Here is a 20,153-nt window from a genome sequence, read left to right as displayed (position 1 = left end):
GTAGTAAAAAAACGTCATCAGTAGTTTTAATATAAAAAAAGTGGATAAAGGCACTTGGGATAAAATGATATCACTGTTTTGGATTGCAGTTTAAGAAGGAATAAATCCACCTGCCCAGATAAAGTAGGAGTATGAAGAAAAGCAAGAACGGTGATGACGTAGCTTCATGTCGGTCCCACTCATGAACACCTCCTTGAGTCCAGCGTGCCACAATAAAGCCTTGACTGATATTTTAGTGAATCCAGATGTAAAATTCAAGTCCATTTTTTAATTGAATGTAAAACCAGGTGTTAATGTTTAAGTCCATTTTGATTTGTTTTGTAATTGTGATCTCTAATGTTGCAGTGACTCCCTGTTGGGAGAAACAGCAGGTTTGGGGATATATCCCTATAATAAATAGATGAGGAATAATCTGCTTTGTCATTTGCGAATTTCATATGCAGCACACACACAGTACACACAGGTGCATTAAGACACATGTCATACTGTATCTCTGGAAGACATAATTTTGTCTATTTTTTTTTTTTCTTTTTTCTAACAAAGTGGGAAGTTGACATTTTAAGACTACAATAATTGTGGCGAAAGCTTTCTGGGCTGCACTTAGAGGCCAACAGCAGAGCTCTAATTGAACAAGGATGGAGGCAGAGGTGAAGATCAAAAGTGAAACGGTGCAGGCGCTCCCATTATACCTCTTAAAGTTTACTCCGATGTAGTTCATTGTTAACTGTAGTCAAGAAATATAAAGCTGCAGTAAAGGTATTGGTGATTGAATTGTTTTTTGTGTTTTTGCAATATAGAATTACATATAGAATAGAAGAATTATATACAAAATAGCTGACACATTGTACAGGACTTGTATTATCTGATTTTAACAATAACATAACCAAGCAAGGGACATAAACTACAATACCCGCCACGGAGGTTGTATTTTCGGTTCTGGTTTCAGTTCGGTTTGTTTGTCAGCAAGCTTACAGAAAAACTACTTGCCCAATTTCCATAAAACTTGGTGGAAGGCTGTATCTTGGGCCCAGGAAGAACCCTTTACATTTTTCCGTTCAGTTGCGAATCACAGGTTGGATACACAACTAGTTTTTCACTTTGTTAACATTGTTAAATAGGGCATTTGTGCTGATTCATGTGGTGTCGAAATAATTGTAAAAAAAAAAAAAAAAAAGGTTCCTGGTCATATATTCCATGGCTCACCTGATCGGTTTCCTTTGCTGTTCGTTGTCACGCAAATACTGAACACGGCGATCGACGTGTTGTTTAAACGCTCTGAGCAATAGTGTCAATGTTGTTTTCACATTACGACTTCAATCTTGTGAACACAGCAAAGTTGGAAGAACGACTTCCTAACTCGGGAAATGGTACCATGCATCACAAAGTCAGATAGCAAACACAGCTGGATGCAGAGCTGTGGAGGCCTAAACAATTCATGTCTACTGAAGTAAGTGAAAACTAGGGTCCACAGCTCTAAAGCTCTTCTGGTTATTCCTCCAAATATTTTAAGCAACATGGCATCCGTAAGGGTGGCGAGGTGTTGTCTGAACTTGTTTTAAATCCAATGTTTTGGATTGTCCAATTCTATTAGAGAAAGCAGAACCAACTTCATGTTCTACTCTAATGAAGGTGTTTTTGGGGAACTAAAAGACTGAATCGGAGTGGAAGAGTTGGGCAACTTAATCTTCACTTCCGTCAGTGTAATTACCATACACAGGCAGGAAAACAAGGTTGTCTAGCTGCTGCACGAAATGAGAAAATTGCGTAGTTTTGAGAACCAAAAACTTCCATAATTGTTAACATAATTTTGTTCCATAATACAAAATGCTTGTTTTTATCCTAACAGTTATTTTGTCTCAATGTCTCAACCCCCTTCAGGCAGAAGTAATCTGCACTTCAAACACTTGAGCGTGGATACAGATCGAAACTGGCCCTCAGTGAGTTGTCTTAATGTGGGATACCTGAGTTTTCAGTGACTTGAGATTACACAAAGCACACGAGAGAGCACACTCCTCAGTGGGTAAACTGTAGATGATTGAGGTTGCGGGGTGTCAAATCATGTAACTATAAATATGTAGCACGGAGGACACTGGTTTCAAGACAAGGTAAACAAGACAGGAAAGTTGATGAGTAACACGCTCAGATCATCATGCAACTGCTATGCCAAAAAACAACAAGCATACAAACCCTGTGTGAATAAATAAGGACTATGCTGGCTTATGCTTAGGTATTTCCATGTCCCAGCTTGTGTCGTGGGATAAACAGGCAGGAGGTTGCACGTCTCACGAGAGAAAATCTTCCTGGAGAATGGTGAGAAGGCCCTGAGGGATGATGGGTAATGGCTCAGGTTGGGGAGGTGCTTGTGCATCCTATGCCAGTGTTTTAATTTTTTACATTGACAAATTGTTCTTGTTTTTTGGTCTTTTGACCCCTAGGATGTTGAGGTCCCATTTTAAAAACATCAAATCATTCTTTTTTTCATTGTAGCTTTCACCTAGAAGTCATTATGTCAATGGACAGTCATGAGAAACAAGGCTGCGGACACATTTCAAACTCAATATTTATACATATTTATTCATATTTAGTCAATAATTATTTAAATGTGTGTATATATATATGATGTGAAAGTGTATCACTCGCTTAAAATGTGAATGTAGTGACAAAACAAGTCGATTTGAGGGTGTTTGTTCTGAGGAGTATTTCAAAGCGGATTTTATCTTAACTTATTCCACCTTTGACATCCCCTTCCTACTCGACGAATATTGAATTTACCAAGCACTCCCATGGGAGAGAAAACATTTTGAACTACGTATTTGTCTTCCACAGCACCTCGTGACTGGGTTGTTTAATATAGTCTAATTTAAAGGAACACTAGAGAACTTTTCCCCCTTCGGTCCCCCCTACAGGTTGGAAGCAGAATTGTCCCATTATGTCTCATTCGAACTACAGATCCACTACCCGATCTGGCATTTCTGCATCGCAAAGCAAATGCAGAAGTGCCGTTCACCCTGTTACGAGTCGATGAACCACTGAAACGATTTTGGAAACATTATTTTAAGTTACAAAAAGTTCTCTAGTGTTGCTTTAAAACCTAAGATAAATGTTCATGTCTGTTAAACAACAATTAAATCTCAGAAACTGCATTAGGAGATTACACATAGAACAACACATCTAAAAGGTTTAGGAAATGAAATGAGGCCCTTTGTCTACTCTTATCTGTTGCTGTGCTTATGGAAGGGTGAAATGTTAATGGCTTAAGTAACGTAACAAAACTTATTTTAAACTGTGTTATTTCTGTTCACAGTGGGATAATCAAAATAAGTTTGTATGATTTCATAATGATCATTAACCCATGGCTCTGACATGTTTACTCTGACTTATTTAACCGGTGCACTCCGTTAAAGTCACATTGAGTGATTCAGCTAATTGGCTGAAATACTGTATATAAATGATGAATGGGCTCAGTTGTGCTTTTTAGTGTATTTATAAATTTGGCTCTGTACGCCACATTTGCAGTGTCTGATAAAATAATTTATCAATACTTGTTTTGCAAAGAGGCCATTGAACCTCAAAACAAATCTAATTGAACAAGAAATCTGAGAAGAAAAATAAAGTAAAATACACAGAGGAGAAAGATAAGCATCATATGTTCTTTGCCTGACTCTACTCTCTCTTATTGTCACATACAGAATATGGCTTTATCATCCACATCTTTTCCTGGGGGCACACCACAGTCCCCAGAAGTGTTACATTCATTTTTCATAATGTGAATGCATGCAGTGATGATTTTTGAATGAGAAATGTGTTTTTATCATCCTCCAGCAATCCTCTCTTAACACCAGAGTGACAAATACTTAATAATTGAGACCCACTGAAACAGAAAAGATAACAGTAATTGTTTTTAACAGAAAGAGTGTGCATGCTTTGTAGGAGGGCTCAGAGAGAAACAGAAAGGGGATAACATCAGATTGTGTTGTCTTCTGTAAATTATAGTAATACTGTTTATACAAGTATTTATCACACACACACTGCTCATTTTTTAAATCCCACACATCAAGAACTGGATCATAAGCCTCAAACCCGTCTTAATAAGCATTTAGTTAAAACATATGTGGAGCTAAAAAGCACACACACTTGGCTGTGCCCAAACAACGACAGATGGAGACTTAAATGGCTTCAGTTCATCCAAAAGTGAGTTGTACTGTAGTTCCTTCACTGAATTTGCTGCACTGTAACGTGCCATTTGAAAGCAAGGACCCAATACAAAGGAGATATTGTTTGGCTTTGAGAAAATAGAATGTATTTATTTTGATTTCAGTTTGGAGTCCAAGATAACTCTCTGGAGGCCTACAAAATAAGAGCAAAAAAAAAATTTTTCCTATTGGCAAGATAGCCATCAAAGTTGAATATGTGCCCACATACGCCTTATATTCTCACAGGTTGATGTCTTTGCTGAGCAGAGGTCAGCTTTGTGGTTTGTCGTTGGAACAGCAGGGTGTCCACTGAGCCCCGATAGAGACCGTTGGGAAAAACAAAGCTGTAGCTGGTGATATTTTTCTCCGCTTTTGTCCCATAGGCTTTCTCATCCATGTTTAAGCTACTGGTGGTGTATAAAAGCTCAGCCCATGATTGCAAGGCTGTGAACAGTTTGCGTGTGAGTCCATGTGTCATGCAGCTTCCGCTCGGGCTCTGTGATAATCTGTATATTTATAAAGGTGATGTCTGAATGCGTGCCTAAAGATAATGTGCCCAAAACGCAAAGGTATGTGAAAGTGATAATGGTTCTTGCACATGGCTGGTAAATGTGTTGGAGGATGTTATCTGTGAGATTTTGTGTTTGTCAGATCGGGAAAGGGGGTGGGGGGCAAAGCGAGTCTGTTCGCTTCAGTGGAGAGTGTTCACAGACGGCTCTGCACCACCAGCAGCTCGAACCATTACTCCGTGCCCCTTCTTCCCCTCAGCTTCTGTGTGCGTGCATGTGCTGTTTATCACTGTGTATTCATGTGCATCTGTATGTGAATGTGTGTCATGTTTGGGCCAGATGTCCAGAGAATCTGGGCTCCAAGCAGTCCTCCATTCCTCAGCTCATCCTGACAGTGTCCATCTGTAACCCAGCACCATTCTGGGCTGAAGTGGCTCGGTGCTAATTCAGTACTATTGTTTATTCACTGTCTATGGGACTGTATTGTGACGATATAATGATATTGTGCTATAATTTTCCAATATTCAGTTGTCCAAATTATGATTCTGTGAAAAACTGAATTATTATTGTTATAATTCTTACATAAAGCACAACAGAGGGACATATATCATTACACTGAACATCAAAATATATATATTGATCTTTTTATTCATTTTTACATTAACTTTATGATTGATATCAATATTGTGGGACTATTCTTGTTAATATTGTGATTGAGTCCTATGTTTGCACCAGTTTCTGCTGAATAAGATTTCACATGAGACCTATAAGAACAAAGGCATCTTTTAAACACTATATATATATATATATATATATATATATATATATGTAGTTTAATCTGAGTGAATCAGTGTTCACTCGTGTTCAGATGCCTGTGTATTTCTATCTGTAGTCTAAAATGTCTGAAAAAGGGTGACCTACAAACAGCCCGCACCCACATGTTCATGTCTGCGCCTGTACGTTCAGATGCCTTTGTGAATGTGCACGGCTTCGCCTCTGTCTGTACATGAATGCATTGAGACGTGCAGGGATGAGCTTGTCGGCACTCAGTCAAACCAACAGATTTGAGGAGAGCAGAAGCCAAATGTTAAGCTGCCTTTGCCAAAGAGGAAATTGCTCAAAATGACAAAAACAGCCCAAAACAAATTAGAACACAATGGGCACCCAGTGTCACACTGAAGAGACATTGGTCATTGTTTCATTGGATGTTGCACCCTGTTGTAACTATATATTCCCAACTAGCATCTGGAAAATGCTTATTTCATTATATACTGGTTAGTCTCGCATTGCCAGACCTTCCTCCACAGCACTGCAGAGGAGGGTCTGGCTAGTCCACACAGCCTGGTTTATTGCCATTTCTTTTTCAATCACAGTCGTCATGGGCGGCGCTAAGCGCCGGACAGAGCCATTGTGCCTCTGCGAAATAGCCTCGGGAAGGAACTTGTTTTGGTGGAACATGTGTACGTTCAAAAGTAGTTTTAGTCGTGCAACAGAAAACTCAGATTGGACAGATAGTCTAGCTAGCTGTCTGGATTTACCCTGCAGAGATCTGAGGAGCAGTTAACCATAGTCCTCAGAAATCCACCAGAGTTTAAAATTACAACACAGAGAAAGCGGAAGGTAACAGACATCTGGCCGAAAGAGGGACATCTGGCGGAATTTCCGCCGGCGCCTTATCATTCCCGGAAGTGGAACGTCGTGGATATAGACTATATACCGGTAAATTACTTCTGAAACATTTATCATTCCATCTGAGTTCCTTTATTTTCAATTATAATCATATTTTCCCATACAATAAAGGGGTAAATAATTGATACAGCGTAATGGAAGCAATCACCTCAGAGCTGCTTTAGCAGGAAAAGCACGGCCCCCATGCTGAGAATGTGTTAGTAATCTGAATTATTCTGCTCCAGCTGTATTGATGCCTCTTTGTCCTGGACCACAATCATTTTTCACCTCACTTGAAGCATCAGTGGAGCTCAGCTGTGATTACAAGCCAGCAACACAAATGTTCTGTCAACAGACAAACACACCTGACCTCCTGTGCTGTGGGGAGTTCACTAAATTAATTGTACTCACTCATTTATCATCTTGTCAAAAATGCAACTGTCTCAATATTGACATATGCCCCCAGAAGTATAAGGCTGCAGCATCGTTTTCTGCCTGCAAGTGCTGCTTCTGTGTGAGACAGGTGCTGTGAGGGAACAACCTTGATTAGCTCAAATGCCAAGCCTCTCTTTAAACAAAGTGATTCAATTAACCAAATGACCGTCTAACGAAGGCATCGCCTTGCATATTGATGCTTGATTTTCGAACGAGGATTTGCATTCTAATGCGGTAATGAATTCTCGCCTGACAACTGACTGGCGGTAAATCACACAGCAATGCGATGGATCATAGAAAATCTGTCTCAATAATGAGTGCTGAAATGCGTTCGGGGTGCAGAGCGATTAGGAGTGATATGTGCTAATTGCCCACTGTGTGTCCTGGATCATTCTTTCTCTTCTCGGGCTCCGCTGTCATATTGTCTGTTTCACAACTAATTGAAAGGCAAACAGTCCATGCAAACGTTTTGCGCCATCATAAGCATTTAAAACATCACTTTAAAGGTTTAGACCTTCACTATCTTTTCTGTATCATCTGTGTATGTATCATCTTTCTTTGGATAACCAATCCTATTCAGATCATTACATTTCACAGGTGGCTAAACTGACACCATTGATGTTGACCTGATCAAATATCAGGTCATATACTCAAAAGCCATGCATTTGACTGCTGTTTAGCTCTTAGTGAAAAACAAACAACACTTGTTTTCCAAAAGAAAACATCTGCATCATAAAATGCAATGCAAAACAATAGCCCTGCAATAATCGCCACCTAAAGTAAATTGAAAAATTGGTGTTGACTCAGTTTTATTGTAATTTTAAGGCTGTAAGTTATGGTGTGGTGTAGAAAAATATGGCAAGTTACAATTTTACATCCATGTGCTGAAAGAGCACCGATAAGACATGTTTTCCTTTTTCCTCACTTTGCATTAAAGATAGAATTTAGAAATGCAAAAACAATAATGGAGCAATTTCTACCATAATCTACCATTCCCGTCATGTTGAAGGCGAGGGAGACATTGTGGTAGCGTTGTATAGTTAAGTCGAGCTGCATTAGAAAAACAGTTGTCACCTGCTATTTATGGCCACACATGCCCAACCAAACATATTAGCACAGGAAATGGAATTGGCTTTGGCTGTTGCTTAATATTTTAAGCAGGACTGTTTACTACTATTTGTTAATGGTTATGAACAAGTTAAACAGAGAAGTAACCCCTGGGGATTGATGACCATGTTTGAACATTTTTAAAACATACATGTTGGTTTCCAAAAGCCTGTCCAATAATTATGTTTCTTTTCTGGATTATAATTGATTTTCCATATTCAACTGAAGAAAGCATTAGAAGTAATGCATTAAGCTTTTATGTAAAGTCTATGGTCTATGGGAAGTGACATAACTTGATCATGTTGACTTGCATCTTTGTCTACTAGCACATTCGTTGGAAAGTATCCAGAGAGAATAGGGAGAAAGGGAGGATCAAAGACATGTACTATGTGTGGATATACAGTATGTGGATGACACCAAGACGGGAATGAAATCCAAATAAGATAAAAGATTGAAAATGAAACTCTTCTGTCTTCTCACTTCTTAAATCCGAGGATGACCCACAGAGAGAGAGTGCATGTGTGCACATGTGTTCAGAGAAATCATTGGTGGGTATCAGGTGAAGCATATTTTCCTGTAACCTTTATGTCCTGTCTGCAATGTGCTGTTAAGGCTAGAGCGTTTGATTGATGAATGAACCAGAAGCAGGTTAGCAGGCAAGAAGCCAGGGCGGCCTGTGAGCTGAATTCCACAGAGCTGATTATTATCCATCCCACAGACTGACTGACATACTTGAACTAGCTCTAGGTGAGAGCTTTTTGTATTGACCCTGTAACTGAAAAGCTGTTGAAACAGACTAGCTAACGTTAGATAGGGTTGGGCGGTGATATGGTAATACGGTATACCGCGGGGTCTTAAAAATAACAACCGTATCAGTTTCAATACCGTCATTAAAAAAAATTCAATGCACTTATATAGGAGAAAAGGATTAAATATTATAATTTATGTAATTATGTGTGGTTGTCATCACGTGACAGTGTGGAGGAGAAAGTAGTTTTTTTGTAAGTTGTTGTTATGTTATTATTGTTTCAGTATTAGTGTTTGGTATTCAGTTTCTGAACGGTGCACAAGCCAACAGTTTGGTGAAGAATTACGGTAGGAACTGCTAAAAATAATACTACCTTGCCGTCCTCTCCAACTGACTGAACACACTTTATTGGCTTAGAATTATGGCAACAATCGCTAAACACACTGCAAACTCATGGTCCTCTCTTCCGGATTTACAGCCCCCCTCTCTTGGCTAAAATAACTCACCGTTGTCGGCTACGGCCGCTGAACAGGCTACACGTTGTAAACAGCCGTGGCCAGCTTGACTGTTCCTCCGGTAACGTTAGCAGTTAGCAGGGTTAGCATGGCGGCGTTAGCCAGGACCAGTCCAATCACTTAACTATAATTCAATGTGAGTACACAAATGTTAAAATGACTGCCTGTCCCTTGTAGACGTGATATATTAGCCTGAAGCTAATGCTTAGCTACTGGTTCAGGAGGAAATTAGCCAACTTGGAGTCCTTTTGGGCTCTAAGCTGTCTCCATCTTTCATATACATCTCCGATATTTCCCGGGGTTTGTTACATCTCTGGTCACGCAACTGTTAGAAACATGCCAGGGTTTTTTTAGGTCAGTAGAATCTATCTCTGTTTATCCCGTTCGTTTGTTTGCTGCTTTCATGGCTGTACTAACGTTACAGCTGTAGCACGCTGGGCTTAATTTTTTACAGGTACATCTGGCTGTCAAACTGGGCAGAAATTCCGTAACGGAACGAACATTTCAAAAGGAGAAAATACTGGCATTAGCATTGTCGTCAGAAAATACAGTATTTCAACTCAGCATGTTTCCTTAATATCTGATGACGCATTGGGGTCATTTTTTGATTTATTACAGTAAATATATTACATATTGGACCTTTAAGGCGATAATTTTCCAGACCTTTATGTCCATTAGCTTTTTGTGAAGTTCTTCTGCCCTAAAGGAGCCAAAAATCTATTGAAGATTTATTTTAGGAACATACTTGTGTTGCAGTATCAGCAGTGTAGTGTTTGAATTGTCACACAACTGTATCCAGCAGCAATTACCAAGATGTAGTGACTTTAGACTAGATTATTCTTCTTCCTTCTGCTGTTGTCAATTACAGCGCGGCTGTATAACTTCACGAGCATGCTTGAAGACATGCATCCATTCCTTTTTTACTTCTTATCCGATCCATGTGGAAGTGGCAGCAGGCTAAGCAGAGTAGCCAAGGCCTTCCTTTCCTTTTTCCCAGCCAGTGGTGCAATGCAACTAAGTACATTTACTCAAGTACTGTACTTGTGTAAGTACAAATTTGAGGTACTTGTATTTCACTTGAGTCTTTTCTTTTCATGCCATTTTCTACTTCTACTCCACTATATTTCAAAGAGAAATATTTTACTTTTTACTCCACTCCATTAATCTGACAGCTACTAGTTACTTTAGCCTACTTTTACTTAAGGAAACAATCTGAATACTTCTTCCACCACTGCCTCCAGCTCTTTCTGGGGATACCATCCAAGCCAGATGGGATATGTAGTTCCTCCAGTGGGTTATGTGTCTGCTCTGGGGGTCTTCTTCTCCCTGTTTAATCATGCCCAAAAAACCTTGATCTCCAGCTGTAAAAAAAATCATGGACATTTGGGAGTTTTATTAACCGCTAGCACTTATTTTTCTTGCTGCCTGTGGTTTGGCACACGGTACATGATTGAATACATGAATTTCAGGCAGGTTGCCAAGCCTCAGAGCTGAATCACACAGTACTGATCAATTCCATAAAATAACAAAATAAAGACTTATCCCCTGTCACAATTGGCTACGCAATGGTTGAAAGATATAAATGCTAATGTGACATGCATCTACTGAGATTTGACATAAGTGTTGGTGCAACATCTAGTTTAATAATAGCCAGACAGATTATTTTAAGAGGATGGAGGAGTGAAAGGGTGCAGTCAATCCAGGAGCGGGCTGGTGAGATGGTGGCAGCATTTGAAAACATGTCATATAAACGGTTTGTCAGATTGAATATCTAAAAAACAAAAACAGGAAATAGTACCCATAAGATCCTTCTTGTGGTCCAAACAAAGCATGGTCCAGGACAGATATGTATGCTTTTGAAAAGGGAAAACATGAAATGGATTAATGTCATCAGTGGTGGAAAAAGTATTCAGATCCTGTACTTAAGTAAAAGTACTAAAAAAAAAAAAAAAAAAAAAAAAAAAAAAAAAAAAAAAAAAAAAAAAAAAAAAAAATAATAAAAAAAAAAAATAAAAAAAAAAAAAAAAAAAAAAAAAAAAAAAATAAAAAAAAAAAAAAAAAAAAAAAAATTATATAATATTAAAAAAAAAAAAAAAAAAAAATTTTTAATTTTATAATTTTTTTATTTTTGGGGGGGTGTTGTTTTTTTTTTTTTTTTTTTTTTTTTTTTTTAAAAAAAAAAAATTTATTAAAAAAAAATATATTTTTTTGTATAAAAAATTTTATAAAAAAAAAAAATTAGTAAAAAAAAATTATAAATTTTTTTTATTGGTTTAAAAAAAAAATTTTTTTTTTTTAAATTTTATTGTGTAAAAGTAGAAAGTGGCATGAAAAGAAAAGACTCAAGTAAAGTACAAGTACCTTACATTTGTACTTAATTACGGTACTTCAGTAAATGTACTTAGGTACATTCCACCACTGAATGTCATCACTAAATCAGCTAACTGGTATCTGTAAGTTTGCTCCTAATGTAGAAAGCCATTGATGAATTATTATATAAAAATACTCCATGCAAATCTGTGAACAGAAAGTATTTGTTAATCTGCAAACAGTCATTAGTCAGCATAAGGTATTTATAGTATAGTATGTTCTAGTAGGAACAACATCTGTCTTTGATCTTCAGTATGCTGTGCTGCAAATGTACCTGCATCCTTTTCTTTGTTCCTGCCGTGATGAAGTTTCCTTTGGGATCAATGCGGTGCTTTTCACCTTTTTGTTTCCTAAATGTGTGGCACTGACACTGCTACAGTAGATTTAATAGCTTATTTTCCACTGGAGCCGTCAGTCTGTAACACTGTGAAGCTCTGCACATGGACTCAGTGTTAACCACATGACCAGCCACAGAGCACAGATGCCTCACATTTGGTTGTCCGGAGAAACTGTGTGTACTGTACTGCATGCTCTACGTCTGTGAGCAGCGAGCTTGGCAGATATATGATTGACCAAATATAGGAGTGGAAGGTTGTGTGAATATGAGCGCTTTTCACCAGGCGTGATGAAAGTAAAGGAAATGTCAATCTACTAAAGACTCCTGATGGTGTCAGCAGGCAGAGTTATCTAAGATACCATCCCAATAGCCTCTGAAACATTTCAGTGTGGATCGCTGTTGTTGCAGCATACAGATGAAGTCGCTGACATTTCCTGCTAAATGTATTCTGAGCTCTTGCAACATGTTAAAAGGCTATTGTCAATCTAAACACACACCACTTCTGTAGGCCGTGCAATTCAACATAGGATAAAGGTCATGATTCAGAATAGAAACAGCACTTGTGAGAAATGACTGGATTGATTGAAGGAGTAAGCACCATATTTCTTTCCAGCTGTTTGTGTTTTTTTGTGTGTGCGTGTATGTTGGTGAATGACCCCTGCGGCTCAGCCCAGACTCAAGTATGGGGATCATTTTGTTTTGCAAAAATATGCGCAATGCAGGGGCGAAGCTGTGGCTTCTGGTGTTCCAGTTCCAAATGTTTTTTTAAAAGCCCAGAATCTTTTAGGTAGACTTTACTGTCTTTCAGAGGCTGTAGCGGGCTCCATTTTAAATATAGAGTAAAACTAGATATTGGTGTTATATGTAACTAAATAACACTCCAAAGTTAGGCTAAATATTGACGAGGGAAAAACCAGCATGGCTATTTTCAAAGGGGTGCCTTGACCTCTCACCTCCAGATATCTGAATAAAAAATGGGTTTTAGGGGTACCCATGAGGCTCCCTTTTAAAAGTCATGCTCACATTATTATAATCCAATGCAGTTTTTCCTTGGTAACTATCACAAATAGTTTACAGATTTTTAGGCATTCTATTATCAAATTGCTTGAAAAATAGTGCAAATAGCTGCCGTAAATGGGGGAAAAAATCTCCCAGAGGGAACATGCCCCCGGGTCCCCCTAGGTTTTGGCTGAGCCTCAAATGTTTACAACATGGGGCTCTGCCCCTGGCACAATGGTTACATTATTTTTCTTTTAACTAATTAATTATCTATCCTCAGTCAGTTAAGTCTAACTGGATGAAGATAGGGTGCATGTAAGTGAATAGTACACTATGTTGCAATGTCTCACTGGACTTTAAAGATCTGCACTTGTTATCTTAGACTTTTATATTTGCACTCTTCCCACTTTGTATTGCAACTGTCAGAAATTTCCCTCTGGATAGATAAAAAGTTTCATCTTAACTTATCATACACCATTGCACTTGCTGAAAGGCCAAATTCAAAGAAAGGACAGAAATATGAAGTAATAGAAATTCCGAGTTCAACAGAGGTACAAGTCCAGTTTATATAACAAGACTGTCAGGGACCAAGCAGTTAGGCAAGAGGAGTCACAAGAGGATTTCAAAAAAAGGGGTTTTTATTTTACCCACAAAATCATTACAGCAAAATAAAGATAAAGTTTGGGCCCTTAAAAGAGGTCAAACAAACAAACCGAACTTAAGCTCTAAACATAACAAGTAATGGTAGAGTCCAATTTGGCCACCACCCCTATAAAGCTGCTGTTGTTCCAGATGCCACCCTTTCGTCCCAGCTGCCTGCACGCCTCACTCCAGGGTGTGGAACCCGCAACACTGGTAAGCTCAAAAGAAAACCGTTATGGTAAAAAGACAATCCAAAACTAAAAAAGTATATATGTAAACCAAATCCTGTGTCCTGTACGTTATTTAAAAATAAATAAATGTTTACAACTAAATGTATAATGTATCTGAAAAGGTATAGAAACCAATCTTAAAGAAAACAGCATGAACTAAGATAAATGTGAGTATTTGAGGTTACCGCCTTTAAGATGGCTGTGTGGTCACGGCTGTGACCATCACAAAGACCAACTAAATAAGTAGATCCTAGGATGTAGGTCCACGAACAAATCTGACAGCATTTCTGCTCCCAAAATGCTTGAAATGCTGCAAACCAGAAGGCTATTTTGTCCTTTTGTTTGTGCACCTTATTTGTGTAATTTTAAGAACACACGAGTAGCTCTCTGTCTGCACAGCTGAGCCCCGGGGTTTGTTCTGCTGCTCATAGTTTTTGGCAGATTATAAAATGTATATATATATATATATATATATAGGCTATATAAGTAAAAAAGAATATGCATTCAAAAGGCTTTTGTGACATTTGCATTTCTGGACCTACTTTGTTGTTTTCATGTGGATAAGTAATAGAGGAAAAAATAACATAACACTATGAAATAGGAAAAATACTGCACCAGAATATTTTAGACTAAAGTTAAGAAGAACTTTTCTTTTGAAGTCATTGCCCTGGGCTACTGAGCCAGCAGGAGCAGCTAGACTGACGCTTGACTGCCTGAGGAGATCTTTTCTTTTCTGAAGCTGCTGCAGTGTTGAGTACATCTTATGGACTGGCTTCTATTTACTTTGAAAAACAAGGCAAGGTGGTTTGTGGCTAGAGAGCAACGTGTGAGGACATCAATAGGGATGTAACGATTACCGGCGTAACGGTAAACCACGATAAAAATGTTGACGATAACAATTACCGTTTTCATTTAAAATATCATTATTATCACTGTGCATTACCACGGTGTGGAAACCGTGTGTTTAATCCTTCCCAGCTTCATCCGAGGCTCCTGAAGTTACCGCACAGGCGCACTGCGTAGCCTACAACATGCGTTTCTTGAAGTTGGAATCATGGCGGAAGGAGGAGATGATAGCGCTCAGGACATTTATCAGCCTTCTAAGAGGACAAAGTCTGAAGCATGGGCATATTTTGGTTATTATAAGAATGCCGAAGGACAGTTGATTGAAGATAGTTATCCTGTCTGCAGAACGTGCAGGAAAAATGTTGCCGCTAAAGGCGGCAATACGTAAAATGTCTGAGCCTGTTTGGATTTGTATAATTTAAACCTGCACTACTGGAAATGTTCCTGACAAATAAGCTGTTTACATGCTGAACCCTTGTTCCTTTGATGTTAAAAGTTCCACTTTTGATAAGGTTTTGCCTATATCTTTGTAATATAATAAACACTCTTTCACTTTTTGAAACTATTTCAGCTTGAACATATTGAACACACTTAAAAATACCGCGATAATACCGAAAACCTTGATAATTTTAGTCACTATAACCGTGAGGTTAAATTTTCATACCGTTAAATCCCTAGACATCAATGAGCATCTGAATCAAAATCTGAAGATGTGGTTTTCTTCCATCTTTCGTGCTTGTTTTAAGTTAGCAAATATATCTGTTTGTCTTGCAATACAAACTTTGAATCATCTTGACAGACAAACTGTATTGTGCCTATAGTGTAAATGAACATTTCAGTCCAGTATAGTAGTGGTGGTACTGTAAATATTAGTCAACCTGTAATGTTTGTTCTCCACTAAGCTTTCATTACACAAATGCAGTGATTTTGTTTTTGTCTGATGATGTGCCATCTATGTCAATGTCAGTCACTATATTTAAAAGATTATGCAAGAATCACAAAGCAGGCAGTTTAGAGTCTTTGGACTGTTGGAGGAAACTGACACTGAACACTAAACTGCCCATAGTGTGAATCTTAGTGTGAATGGGTTGGACCGTCTGTGTGTGATGGACCAGCGTCCTGGGAATTCCCTGCTATTCGCCAATGCATGCTGGGAAAGGTTTTAGCCTCCATAAGCTTATATGGGAATAAAGTAGTACAGAAAGGATTTATTGTTGTAGTAATGTTGCTGATTGACATTTTCACTTTTTTTTTTCTGCTATCTACTGTATTACCAGCGTTTTAGGAACCAAAATTGCTCTTAATGTTGACTTGGTCCTGGTCTTTGTTTTGCACACAGGGATGTTGCATTTTTCTGACATGCTCTTATTTTTTTCTGTATAATTACCATTCCATTATATTTATACATTATCCTTTGCAAAGGGTAACATGATATTGTCAACTCAGGCAAATAAATGATCAGACAGGGTTTTAATTTGGATGTTTACTGATATTTCTTTTGCGAAAAACCTAATAAAAGAAAGTGACGAATATAAAGCAACTCGTTTGGCTCACACAGCTCACATTGTCACAGCTTTGACAGTAATCATTTAATGCTCACTGTGTTTGTATGCATCACAATAGTGTTGGTTCAATTTAAAAAAAAAATAAAAAAAAAATCCTTCTATTTGTACCCTACAAAGATATTCAGCAGCCAGAAGCTTTGTGGTCCTGAGCAGCTGTCAGGCGGTATCAGTGACGACTTTCATTTCTTTGCAGCAAATCCAGAACAGACTTATTGACTCATTAGATTTCCTTTAGAAAAAGTTAGATGAAGTCACAGCAGGAACAGAGACACTGTGACTCATTCCATCGAGAACACACACACACACTCACACACACACACACACACACACACACACACACACACACACACACACACACACACACACACACACACACACACACACACACACACACACACACACACACACACGTTCAGACAACGCTGTCACACTCACACATGCACATAAACACGGCTCATGGTTATGAGGTTTCCAAGGCTGAACTGGGAAGGAACTGAGTACAGATTGGAAATGTGACACATGGTGTGTGTGTGTGTGTGTTTTTTTTTTTTTTTGTGTGTGTGTGTGTGTGTGTGTGTGTGTGCGTGTGTAGAAGTCTGTATGAAAGGAAAAGATCAGAATAGCTCACAGTGGCATGGAGCACATATGAAACCCAAACCTGATAAAACTGCTAAGACTGCAAATTAATTCAAAGTTTTTTTCTCTAAAATTGCTTGAGTAATAATTTACCAAGTTCACTTATTAACTTATTGCAGGGTCTGCTTAACTCTGGTTATGTACATTTTAATATTACTTATTTATTATTATATCTTGTGGGAAACATGGTATTGCTATAACAGCTGCCATTACAACCATTTACAAATGAAGGTGATCCTGATTTAAATGAGTGTTTTACTCATCTTCAAACATCCACAGAACCAGCATAACTCCGGTTGTGCCCCTTGTTAACCTGCCCCCCCCCCCCTTTATCCCCATGTAGCAGAGAGAGTGTTGAGCTCAGGGTTGTTTAGTTGAATATGTTAGTCTAGTCTGCCTGTGTCATTGAACCTTTATGTGACTGAGTTTCTGCAAGTTAGAATCTATGGCCTCTAACATGGCTCTAAAATATCAGTAGCCTAACTGCGCTGTGTATTGTCTGTGGAGGAAGGTCTCGCATTGCCAGACCTTCCTCCACAGCGCCGCAGAAGAGGGTCTGGCTAGTCCACACAGCATTCCGAGATGGGAGAAAAACGTGCTCTGGTTTATTGGCATTTCTTTAAACCAATCACAATCGTCTTGGACGGTGCTAAGGGTGGGACGGAGCAACGGGAAGGAACTTGTTTTGGTGGAACGTGTGTACGTTCAAAGGTTGTTTTAGTCATGCAACAGAAAACTCAGATTGGACAGATAGTCTAGCTAGCTGTCTGGATTTACCCTGCAGAGATCTGAGGCTATTTTTACAGAGGCGCCGTTGCTCCGTCCGGCACTTAGCGCCGCTTAAGACGATTGTGATTGGTTTAAAGAAATGCTAATGAACCAGATTACGTTTTTCTCCCATCCCGTGCTGTGTGGACTAATCAGACCCTCCCTCCAGAAAATATGTTTTCTATGATTCTTCTTTGCTTTATTTGCCAAATTCTGGTCACGCCTTTTTTGATAAGCAGTCATTATTTTGTGCGCGTACAGTAAGTACTAGCCCAAAATACCCAGCAAGAGATGATTTGGTGATTCGAAGGTCAAAAAGTGAAAACACGGCTACATTTTTGCTGAAAAGCTGAGCTGGCTCTTACTACACAATGAAATATAGTTACTGAAATGTTGTTAAGACAATGGTTACAGTATATGCATAGGTGTAATTTACAGGGCAGATGGGGGGGTTACAATCCCCCCAATAATCAAACCTGGCCAGTGCAACTCACCCAAAAAACCTATTATAATTTCCTTTACATAAATAAAGACATTTGCACCATAAATGTATGCAGAAAAGGCAAAAAATTGCTGCAGAAAAATTCACCAGAATGCAGGAAATTAAGTGTTTGATGCTCAAAATTTAAATTTTGCTCAAAAGTGGAGATCTCAACCCTCCCAATGTTGAACCCAAAGTTACGCCATTGGTTATATGTAAAAAAACAAATTTCACTTTTCAACCAAATTTTGGGGGAATATTGCAAAACTATACAATATTACTATTAACTATTAGTATAATCTCCACTATATAGCATTAATCTGCAACACTGAGTATCGAAAGAGCAATTTATTTAAATGAAGAAGTTGTAGATCAGCACTCTAACAGGTACTTTCCTCAAAGTGTGACAAACTTCAACAACATGCTCAGTAAATACTTTGTACTAAATCAGGGGAATTGTGTGATATGTTTTTTGGCCAAGCAGGCCAGAATCTACTTCTTCTTCCCAAACAACTTACTCCGCTCTCCTTCGTGTGGGATCACCAGGTACTCTCAGACTTCCTGGGAGATGTTAGCTCTTCACTGTGTCCAGGGTTCAGGGTTGTCGTCTCAGATATCCACATCCGTCGTAGAAACTTGGAGGAATGTCCAGGAGCCAAAACCACATTAGTTGAACCTTCTTAATGCATGAATGCACACAGCCATACTGAGAAACTGGCTGCATGTTTTATTCACAAATCCACAAATAAGTTATTGCTCTGTCAGCAAAGACCTTGCATTCTTCACTGTCCTCTAAAACATACCAGGTAACTTTTCATTTTTGTGAGAGCAGGTGTCACTTCTTGCTCGGCTCTATTTCGAACAAAACTCATCACTTACAGCAATGCCACCAGGTCCAAAACAGGCCCTTTTATCCTAAACACTTACCTGCAGACGGTAAAGTTGCTGGCTTGTCCGACTCATCTGTCTTGTTTCTGCCTCTGGTAGACATCAGTCAGTGTGTCCAGTCTGAACTGGGGCATGGGTGACAGTTTTCAGCTAGAATACCTAGATGATTGGTCATTTTAAATTGATTAATTTCATCATTTATTTTCTTTTTCTCTCCCTCTCGACAAATGATTAGGCTACATCCATGTTATTGCCAAAAGCAGATTAGACCGGCTGTAAATGCAAATGTGGTAAACTGATGAGGCAAACACCTCATATATATATATATATATATATATATATATATATATATATATATATATATACTACCAGTCAAAGGTTTGGGGTCACTTACAAATTTCCATTCCACTCCATTACAGACAGAATACCAGCTGAGATCAGTTGCATTGTTTTTTTTAACCAGGGCAGCAGTTTTCAGATGACATTATGTGCTTACATAATTGCAAAAGGGATCTCCAATGTTTTCTCAGTTAGCCTTTTAAAATGATAAAAGATTATTAAACAGAATGTGCCTTTGAAACATTGGATGAATGGTTGCTGCAATGGGCAATGTAGATATTGCATTAAAGATCAGCCACCCACTCAGATCAGATGGTATTCTGTCTATGATGGAGTGGCATGGAAATTTGTAAGTGACCCCAAACTTTTGACCGGTAGTGTGTGTATGTATGTATGTATGTATGTATATATATATATATATATATATATATATATATAAAATCAGGCTACTTTTCTAAAATAGGTTAGAAAAGTAGCTACTTGTGAGTTTCGTCAAGCCTCGCAGAAAATAACGAGAATACCGGAAACTAGACGATTCCTTTTTGAAGAAATTTTAAAAACAAAACTCAAACTTTAGATGAAGAGGAAATTAATCCAAGAAAAACCCGATTTGTCCTTGATCAAATACAATGCGAAATAATAACTGTTGGAATACTACTAAAACGTTGTGGTTTTCTGGGCAACAATTAGGTCATTATTTTGAAAGTTATTACCGGAAAACAATCTTGTTTTGGCTTGCTTGATACAGGTTCACTTTTTTTTTAATTTAGAGCCGAAGAAGAGGCGGAATGACATCGTGACAGAAATGTGCCCAGTTATTAGGCTATTTCTAAACGGTGCAGGTAGTTCCTCCGGTTGATAATGACACAATAAACCT

This window comes from Perca fluviatilis, chromosome 2 (assembly GCF_010015445.1).
Source record: "Perca fluviatilis chromosome 2, GENO_Pfluv_1.0, whole genome shotgun sequence".
NCBI classification, from domain to species: Eukaryota; Metazoa; Chordata; class Actinopteri; order Perciformes; family Percidae; genus Perca; species Perca fluviatilis.
Note: the sequence above shows the minus strand (reverse complement) of the source record.